An 11,137-nucleotide genomic window follows, 5' to 3' on the forward strand; every position below is an offset into this window, starting at 1 on the left:
CAGTTACTGTAGTTTTTCTGGAAGGCCAATCGGTCCAACTGATAAAAGGTTTGTAATCCTGCTGACAGAGTTCAGGGCACTGTGGACTCAGATATTATACTTTTATTTAACTAGGCAAGTCAGTTAAGAACAAATTCTTATTTACAATGACGGCCTTCCCAGGGAACAGTGGGTTAACTGCCTTGTTCAGGGCCAGAACGACAGATTTATAACTTGTCAGCTTGGGGATTCAATCCAGCAACCTTTTGGTTACTGGCCCAACTGTCTAACCACTAGGCTACCTGACGCCCTCCATTTGGCATAATTATTTTAAACAAATCTAACCTTTTCCTTACATTTTTCCAAAAATTTGTAGTGAAGGAACACTGTTATAGAAGAATGATAGTGAAATGATTGTTCAACAAAGTCCCAAACCAAATGTCACTTTATCCAAGTTCAAAGTGGCATGTGGCTCAGTAGCTCGCTTGCCAGCCAGGCACCCTTGACCTAAAGGCTATCTTCACAACTAGGAGACTGAAGTAATCATGTTAAAGTCAAGGACACATGTTCCAAATTCACAGAGAGCGGCAGGGAAACACCACCTGCTGGACACTGGTTATGACAGTATGGTTATGCACTCTCAGTGTTTTTCACTTATGGTTCAAACAATAATTATGTACATTGTTTTAGTTCTTAGCTTGTGCAACATATGTTATAAAGCATAGTGTTCGGCTTCTATCCATCCCTAGTTTTTAATCTGTAGAATCTGACCCAATTTAGCTCCTTCCAGTAAGAGTTGTTTGTGTCCTGTGACCTCCCAAGTCATAGATTAAACAGATCATTAGTCCAAAGAGAACACATATTGATCCTTGCCTTATTGACCTTTGTTCCACAAGCTCAAAATACTGTAGGACTGTTTAATATTGCATCAGTCCATTGACGGTGAGATATAGGACAAACTGTACAAACAGAGCCTCTGACATTAATTATACTAGTCTCTACAGGAAGTCTCAAATCAGTGGGTGGTTTGCACGAAAATCAAATAAGATTTCACATTTCTTTGGAGGCTTAATCGTGTGTGTGTGTGCGTGTGTATGTGTGTGCGTGTGTATGTGTGTGCGTGTGTATGTGCGTGCGTCTGTATGTGGCCCACATTTCAAGGGGGTTGTCTGTTTAAAGACTGAAGAGAAAAGTGAAAAAAGAAACAGTGACAGGCGGTTTCTCCCCCCTCCTTCCTCCCTTCCTCTTTCATTTGCTTAGTTACTTTACTGTTTAACCAGTCAAACATATCGTAGCCTGGAGGAAAGGTCATTTTCCTAGATAGAGACAGGGATCCAGAATTTGAATCCTGGTCCTGGTGCATTATGTGATATGCTAGTGCTTCTGGATATGACAGTTGGTATATGGGGGTTGAAGTAACTGAAAGATAAAATAATGGTTTCATTCAAACATATCTAGGCAGTATTTAGGTATGTGATTCCTACACTCTTAGAAAAAAAGTTCCAAAAGGGTTCGTTGGCTGTCCCCATAAGAGAACTCTTTTTGGTTCCAGGTAGAACTCTTTTGGGTTCCATGTACAACCCTCTGTGTAAAGGGTACATGGAACTCAAAAGGGTTCTACCTGGAACCAAAATGGTTCTACCTGGAATCAAAAAGTGTTCTCCAAAGGCCGAAGAACCCTTTTTGGTTCTAGATAGCACCTTTTTTTTCTAAGAGTGTAGCCTGTAGGATATCCTAACTTGATGCAGTTTTGTGTTTTTGTTATGTGGTTTTAGCCTACATGTGGGTTTCTTCAGAAGAGTTATAGTCATCCTGTGGGGGAGGGTTTGGTTTGACGGGAGATTTTGTATCTTTCCAACAGACAGGCAGGCTGCTTTTCGTTGTAACAGAGCCGACTTGCCACAAGGACAGGAAGTGAAACCATGGCGATGGAGAGGTGTGTAATTGGTGACGTGCATTCGCTCGCAGTTCGCTGGTCACAGCTTGTAGATCGCAGTATGAGGCTTGAGGAGGTTGCTATGACCCAGTAAAAATTATGAAATCGAATGAATCCTTCTCTCTCGTTCTATCTTTCTCCATTTATTTCTCTTTCTCTCTCTCCTTTCTTTCTCTCCCCCCCCCTCTCTCTCTCAGTGTTCCTGTCATCTATTTCCTCCTGTAACGCACAGCGTTGAGATTGCCTGCAATGACAACAAGCTCAGTCCGATGATGCTGTGACACACCACCCCAGACCATGACGGACCCTCCACCTCCAAATCGATCCCGCTCCAGAGTACAGGCTTCGGTGTAACGCTCATTCCTTCGACGATAGACGCAAATCCGACCATCACCTCTGGTGAGACAAAACCGAGACTGGTCAGTAAAGAGCACTTTTTGCCAGTCCTGTCTGGTCCAGCGACGGTGGGTTTGTGCCCATAGGCGACGTTGTTGCCGGTGATGTCTGGTGAGGACCTGCCTTACAACATAATTCCGAATGGTACAAAGAGCAACACCCAATTGCTTGGTGGGTTACAGTATGGGTTGGCAATCCCTTTCAACAGTATATTTGCACCCTCATCTCCTATAAACCGAACTACAGGGCTCCAAATATACAGCAACGGGTCATGTTTCCTTGGAGGACATTAGTCAGTCTTTCCAGAGGAAACAACCACAACAGGTTTCGTGTCATCTAACCATGATTGAATAATTGTTAATATAGCAGCATACCACATTAGAGCTAAACATTTTGTGTGGGATTAGTCGAGAATAGACCCAGAATGCATTGAAGAGGCTGTAAATCAACTGGAGAGGCCCAAATATTTGAGATGTCCCTTTCCACCCCTTTCCATAAATCTTTAATAATGGGACAGTAGCAGATCAGATGTATATACTGTAAGTACTTTGTACTGCTTACATTTGGGACATTCCCCAGAGCATGCAGGGCGATACTTACTTCTGACAGTTTGTAACTTATTTGACCTTTATTTAACCAGGCAAGTCAGTTAAGAACAAATTATGTTTTACAATAACAGCCTGGCCAAACCAGGACAACGCTGGGCCAATTGTGCACCGCCCTGTGGGCGGTGGAATCGAACCAGGGTGTCTATAGTGACGCCTCTAGCACTGAGATGCAATGTCTCAGACCACTACAGACCACTACTTGTGAGTTTTCTAGAAACAACATATTTTCTTTGCATTGGTAAGAATAGCGTCCCATTCATAATTATCGATGGTCACACCAAAGTCTTGCTGCCATGCATGCTTGCTACTATCAGTGTTGACCATGCCTATAGAATATAAACCTGCTGTATTATTTTTATTTGTATTTAACCTCTATAGGTAGCTTATTTTCTTCTTTTCAAGGAGCTAGCATGGAGTACGAGGTTATTTTCGACCTCATTAAGGCCAGATCCCTACATATAAAAGGACATTTAATAGATAAAGCTTCGAAGTTGAAGGAAACTTGAAGTTGAATGAAAACTGTAAGTGCGGTAAACCATATTCTTGTTGCAATTGCATGAAAGACTTACGGGAACCATCATAAAACAAATAATTCAATGTAGTAATTCCAGCAACTGTTAAAACCACTGTCTGTACGTGGAGGAGGACAGAATGAATATCTACTGGTCAAAAAACAAGCTGCTTTTGCAGGATTCCATGATTTAATGGCATTCGTTACAATAAAATTGTCCTTCAGGCTTCCAATGTTATAGACGTCTCATAATGTGATCATGGATCAACTCTGAATCGATTTCCTTCCCCTCTGTGCGGTTACTGTGTCTTGGCTAATGATACTCAATAGAAATAGTGGACAGGGCTGTGAGAGGGCTCATTGTTGTCAGGGGTAACAGTGGATAGGGGGCTCTTTTTCTGTGTTTTTGGTGAGGGGCTGGGGAGTGTGTCTGCCACCTCGACAGAGAAAACCATGCACACACACACTGTTGAGGTGGTCTGCGTGACAGGACACACACACATGCCACGTCGACAGAGAGAGAGAGGGTGGGGGACAGAAGGAGAATAAGAGACAGAGAGAGAGAGAGAGAGAGAGAGAGAGGTGGATTGCGTCAGAAGAACACTGGTTGCTGTGAGTCATGATCCAGAACCTCTTGGTTCCCTTTTTTCCACACACATGCTCACCCTCTGTCTGATGCAATGGAAATAAGGCAGGAGGCAAGAGTGTTTCTGGAAGATAATCATTTTCTCTGTATTGTCCTTAAACATTTTTGCGTTGATCTTTCCTGTTTACGCTTACATGGTCACACACGCATGAAGGACTATCTTTAGGATACCTGTAGGTTGATAATGATAATAGATGTTTTTTTTATTTTTTGTTGAACCTTTATTTAACTAGGAAAGTCAGTTAAGAACAATTTCTTATTTCAATGACAGCCATGTAGGCTAGTTGACAATAAGCAGTCAAACTTGAAGATCTTGTCTTCCTTGATTCTTACCTATTCAAGATATACAGGCTAACATTCCTTGTCTCCAAACATTACATTTAGCAAGCACTATCACCAGTGATCTCAGCTGGCCTAACACCTGTGATCTCGCCTGGCCTAACACCTGTGATTTTACCTGGCCTAACACCTGTGATTTTACCTGGCCTAACACCTGTGATCTCGCCTGGCCTAACACCTGTGATTTTACCTGGCCTAACACCTGTGATCTCGCCTGGCCTAACACCTGTGATTTTACCTGGCCTAACATCCGTGAAATCACCTGGCAGAACACCAGTGATACTACCTGGCATAACACCAGCGATCTCACCTGTCATAACATCAGTGATCTTTGGCCTACGACACATGTATTGGGGTTTGAATTGTTTCCTTCTCCTCAGCCACAACAACAGCAAGGCAGACAACAACAGCTAGGCAGACAACAACAGCTAGGCAGACCATCACAGCAAGGCAGACTATAACAGCTAGGCAGACCATAACAGCTAGGCGGACCATAACAGCAAGGCAGACCATCACAGCAAGGCAGACCATAACAGCTAGGCAGACCATCACAGCAAGGCAGACCATAACAGATAGGCGGACCATAACAGCTAGGCAGACCATCGCAGCAAGGCAGACCATAACAGCTAGGCAGACCATCACAGCAAGGCAGACCATAACAGCTAGGCAGACCATCACAGCAAGGCAGACCATAACAGCTAGGCAGACCATCACAGCAAGGCAGACCATAACAGCTAGGCAGACCATAACAGATAGGCAGACCATCAGAGCGAGGCAAACCATAACAGATAGGCAGACCATCACAGATAGGCAGACCATCACAGCAAGGCAGACCATAACAGATAGGCGGACCATAACAGCTAGGCAGACCATCGCAGCAAGGCAGACCATAACAGCTAGGCAGACCATCACAGCAAGGCAGACCATAACAGCTAGGCAGACCATCACAGCAAGGCAGACCATAACAGCTAGGCAGACCATCACAGCAAGGCAGACCATAACAGCTAGGCAGACCATAACAGATAGGCAGACCATCAGAGCGAGGCAAACCATAACAGATAGGCAGACCATCACAGATAGGCAGACCATCACAGCAAGGCAGACCATAACAGATAGGCGGACCATAACAGCTAGGCAGACCATCGCAGCAAGGCAGACCATAACAGCTAGGCAGACCATCACAGCAAGGCAGACCATAACAGCTAGGCAGACCATCACAGCAAGGCAGACCATAACAGCTAGGCAGACCATCACAGCAAGGCAGACCATAACAGCTAGGCAGACCATAACAGATAGGCAGACCATCAGAGCGAGGCAAACCATAACAGATAGGCAGACCATCACAGATAGGCAGACCATCACAGATAGGCAGACCATAACAGATAGGCAGACCATCACAGATAGGCAGACCATCACAGTTAGGCAGACCATCACAGTTAGGCAGACCATTACAGTTAGGCAGACCATCACAGTTAGGCAAACCATAACAGTTAGGCAAACCATAACAGATAGGCAGACCATCACAGATAGGCAGACTATCAGAGATAGGCAGACCATAACAGATAGGCAGACAATAACAGATAGGCAGATCATCACAGATAGGCAGACCATCACAGATAGGCAGACCATCACAGTTAGGCAGACCATAACAGATAGGCAGACCATCACAGTTAGGCGGCTGACCATAAGACAGATGTGGTTGTGTGAGGTGAGAGAAATGACTGTGTTTTTCCAGTCTGAATCATTCATAAAGTAGTGGACTAACAATGAATACCCTAAATACCATGGGTTAGGACATACCAAGCTTCACAGCAGTGGAAAACCAGTCACCATGCTTTGACAAAGGTCAAAAGGGTTCTGGACTGAGGGCGATATTCATTCCTCTCCCTCTCTTTCTATCTCATTTAGGTCAGAACTTTGATGCTAGAAAGGCTAATTGACTCCAAAGAACGCAGACACAGACCACTCACATAGGGGCTTTAGTGTCAAATGTTTTTCTCCCTCCCCCAGGTTTCAGGTCCACTTTTGAATAATTAGCCTCTCTGTTTGATCTCCCCTTCTATTCCCACTGGGGTCACACTGGTTTAATCAGTGTTGTTTCCAAGTCATTTCAATGAAATTACGTTGAACCAACTTGGAATAGCCGTTGATTTGATATCTGTGCCAAGTGGGTTTATTCCTCTTCTTCCTCTGATTGGTGAAAACCCTGTTATTCTTCCTCTGATTGGTGAAAACCCTGTTCTTCCTCCTCTGATTGGTGAAAATCCTGTTCTTCCTCCTCTGATTGGTGAAAACCCTGTTCTTCCTCCTCTGATTGGTGAAAACCCTGTTCTTCCTCCTCTGATTGGTGAAAACCCTGTTCTTCCTCCTCTGATTGGTGAAAACCCTGTTCTTCCTCCTCTGATTGGTGAAAACCCTGTTCTTCTTCTTCTGATTGGTGAAAACCCTGTTCTTCTTCCTCTGATTGGTGAAAACCCTGTTCTTCCTCCTCTGATTGGTGAAAACCCTGTTCTTCCTCCTCTGATTGGTGAAAACCCTGTTCTTCCTCCTCTGATTGGTGAAAACCCTGTTCTTCCTCCTCTGATTGGTGAAAACCCTGTTCTTCCTCCTCTGATTGGTGAAAACCCTGTTCTTCCTCCTCTGGTTTGGTGAAAACCATGTTTTTCCTTTTTCATCTTAAGTTCGGGAAACCCTTGCTATTTGCTTCCTCAGTCCTCTCTGAAGGTTTCTACTGTCATTTTGAAGGGGATCAGTGCTCTACCTCTCTCACCTCCGTGCTTAGATGTTTCAAAGTCATATATTCCTATTAGAAACCACTGGGAACTACTGTTTGAAATCATAAGTTAGTTTGAAGTCTTGAATGCTCATAGTGGAGATATGTTTCAAGTCACTTATTTCTATTAGAAAGTACTGGGAAACACTGTTTAAAATGGTAGCCTAGTCTGATGTCCGTCCATGGATCTTGATTGCTCACCGTGGAGAATGAAGATGGTACTAGTCAGGCAGCTGCCCATGGTGTAGAGACCTAGCACTGCTCCATATAGAACACACACACACTCACCAGTAACACGAGCCCTACTCTACTGTAAGATTTATCCAAATCCAAGAGAAGGTGACGACAGTGTCATATTAGCAAGTCGAATCTGTAGGCCTAATTTAAGCGTGACCTTTGACAGCCAGAGCTGTGTGACATCATCCTGTACTCAGAAAGACACAGAGGTTTTCAGGTTCCCCTGCTCTTTAATGTTCCTACCACGGCTAACCATCAAAAACAAAGGGCTCTATTCGAACTTCATCGCTGAAGCGTTACAGCTTGTGCGATAGAAATTGAAAGGTAACTTCTGATTGAGCCAACATATACAGGTTTACCGTGAATGCAGTCTCCGCTAACGCGGGAATGTTGCATTTAAATTTCAATCACGATGTAACTCTGAACTTCCACGATAAGGATTGAATAGAGCGCTAACACTAGTTCTGCTTTAATCAACCTGTTGTATTGCCAAAGAAAGATGGCAAGTCAACAGTATACAATTATTATTATTATAATTGTGGTAGAGTATAGAGTTATTAACTGCAGAAAAAGTCAGGCATCGAAAGGGCCAACAACTCTACTTTGTGTCATCACAAAGATGTCCAGTGACAAGCGAAAATGTATCTTTAGTTTCAGTTGAACAGCTGTGAGGTCGTTGTACTCTCTGTTGTGGTTGAGAGTAGGAGAGGGGAAATGTGCTCTGTCTCTGCTGCTAAGCACACTCTTCAGAGGAAGTTCACATTAACTTTGAGGTCACACCAAGACCAAGACCAGGGGCCAAACCAAGACCCGAGTCACACCAAGACCAGGGGCCACACCAAGACCAGGGGCCACTTCCCCCTCCTACATTGTTGCTTCCCCTTCCTAATATATATACAGTTGAAGTTGGAAGTTTACATACAATTAGGTTGGAGTCATTAAAACTTGTTTTTCAACCACACCACAAATTTCTTGTTAACAAACTATAGTTTTGGAAAGTCGGTTAGGACACCTACTTTGAGCATGACACAAGTCATTTTTCCAACAATTGTTTACAGACAGATTATTTCACTTATAATTCATTGGTTTCTCAAATGATTGCCTCGCCTGGTTCACCAACTACTTCTCTGATAGAGTTCAATGTGTCAAATCGGATGGCCTGTTGTCCGGGCCTCTGGTAGTCTCTATGGGGGTGCCACAGGGTTCAATTCTTGGGCCAACTCTTTTCTCTGTATACATCAATGATGTCGCTCTTGCTGCTGGTGAGTCTCTGATCGACCTCTACGCAGACGACACCATTCTGTATACTTCTGGCCCTTCTTTGGACACTGTGTTAACAACCCTCCAGACGAGCTTCAATGCCATACAACTCTCCTTCCGTGGCCTCCAACTGCTCTTAAATACAAGTAAAACTAAATGCATGCTCTTCAACCGATCGCTGCCCACACCTGACCGCCTGTCCAGCATCACTACTCTGGACGGTTCTTACTTAGAATATGTGGACAACTACAAATACCTAGGTGTCTGGTTAGACTGTAAGCTCTCCTTCCAGACTCACATCAAACATCTCCAATCCAAAGTTAAATCTAGAATTGGCTTCCTATTTCGCAACAAAGCATCCTTCACTCATGCTGCCAAACATACCCTCGTAAAACTGACCATCCTACCGATCCTCGACTTTGGAGATGTCATTTACAAAATAGCCTCCAATTCCCTACTCAATAAACTGGATGCAGTCTATCACAGTGCCATCCGTTTTGTCACCAAAGCCCCATATACTACCCACCACTGCGACCTGTACGCTCTCGTTGTACAAACCCACTGGCTCCAGGTCATCTACAAGACCCTGCTAGGTAAAGTCCCCCCTTATCTCAGCTCACTGGTCACCGTAGCAGCACCCACCTGTAGCACGCGCTCCAGCAGGTATATCTCTCTGGTCACCCCCAAAGCCAATTCCTCCTTTGGCCGTCTCTCCTTCCAGTTCTCTGCTGCCAATGACTGGAACGAACTACAAAAATCTCTGAAACTGGAAACACTTATCTCCCTCACTAGCTTTAAGCACCAACTGTCAGAGCAGCTCACAGATCACTGCACCTGAACATAGCCCATCTATAATTTAGCCCAAACAACTACCTCTTCCCCTACTGTATTTATTTATTTATTTATTTTGCTCCTTTGCACCCCATTATTTCTATTTCTACTTTGCACTTTCTTCCACTACAAATCTACCATTCCAGTGTTTTACTTGCTATATTGTATTTACTTTGCCACCATGGCCTTTTTTGCCTTTACCTCCCTTATCTCACCTCATTTGCTCACATTGTATATAGACTTATTTTTCTACTGTATTATTGACTGTATGTTTGTTTTACTCCATGTGTAACTCTGTGTTGTTATATGTGTCGAACTGCTTTGCTTTATCTTGGCCAGGTCGCAATTGTAAATGAGAACTTGTTCTCAACTTGCCTACCTGGTTAAATAAAGGTGAAATAAATAAATAAATAAAAAATTTCCAACAATTGTTTACAGACAGATTATTTCACTTATAATTCACTGTATCACAATTCCAGTGGGTCAGAAGTTTACATACACTAAGTTGACTGTTCCTTTAAACAGCTTGGAAAATTCCAGAAAATTATGCCATGGCTTTAGAAGCTTCTGATAGGCTAATTTACATCATTTGAGTCAATTGGAGGTGTACCTGTGGATGTATTTCAAGGCCTACCTTCAAACTCAGTCAGTCTTTGCTTGACATCATGGGCAAATCAAAAGAAATCAGCTAAGACCTCAGAAAAAATATTGTAAACATCCACAAGTCTGGTTCATCCTTGGGAGCAATTTCCAAACGCCTGAAGGTGTCACGTTCATCTGTACAAACAATAGTACGCAAGTATAAACACCATGGGACCACGCAGCTGTCATAACGCTCCTGAAGGAGACGTGTTCTGTCTCCTAGAGATGAACGTACTTTTGTGCGAAAAGTGAGTACTTTGGTGCGAAAAGTGCAAATCAATCCCAGAACAACAGCAAAGGTCCTTGTGAAGATGCTGGAGGAGACCGGTACAAAAGTATCTATATCCACAGTAAAACGAGTCCTATATTGACATAACCTGAAAGGCCACTCAGCAAGGAAGAAGCCACTGCTCCAAAACCGCCATAAAAAGCCAGACTACGGTTTGCAACTGCATATGGGGACAAAGATCGTACTTTTTGGAGAAATGTCCTCTATTCTGATGAAACAAAAATATAACTTTTTGGCCATAATGACCATCATTATGTTTGGAGGAAAAAGGCGGAGGCTTGCAAGCCGAAGAACACCATCCCAACCATGAAGCACGGGGGCGGCAGCATTATGTTGTGGGGGTGCTTTGCTGCAGGAGGGACTGGTGCACTTCACAAAATAGATGGCATCATGAGGAGAGAAAATTATGTGGATATATTGAAGCAATATCTCAAGACATCAGTCAGGAAGTTAAAGCTTGGTTGCAAATGGGTCTTCCAAATGGACAATGACCCCAAGCATACTTCCAGAGTTGTGGCAAAATGGCTTAAGGACAACAAAGTCAAGGTATTGGAGTGGCCATCACAAAGCCCTGACCTCAATCCCATAGAAAAGTTGTTGGCAGAACTGAAAAAGCGTGTGCAAGCAAGGAGGCCTACAAACCCGACTCAGTTAGGTTGGAGGAATGGGCCAAAATTCACCCAACTTATT

Source organism: Salmo salar, chromosome ssa20, assembly GCF_905237065.1.
Source record: "Salmo salar chromosome ssa20, Ssal_v3.1, whole genome shotgun sequence".
In the NCBI taxonomy this organism is placed as follows: Eukaryota; Metazoa; Chordata; class Actinopteri; order Salmoniformes; family Salmonidae; genus Salmo; species Salmo salar.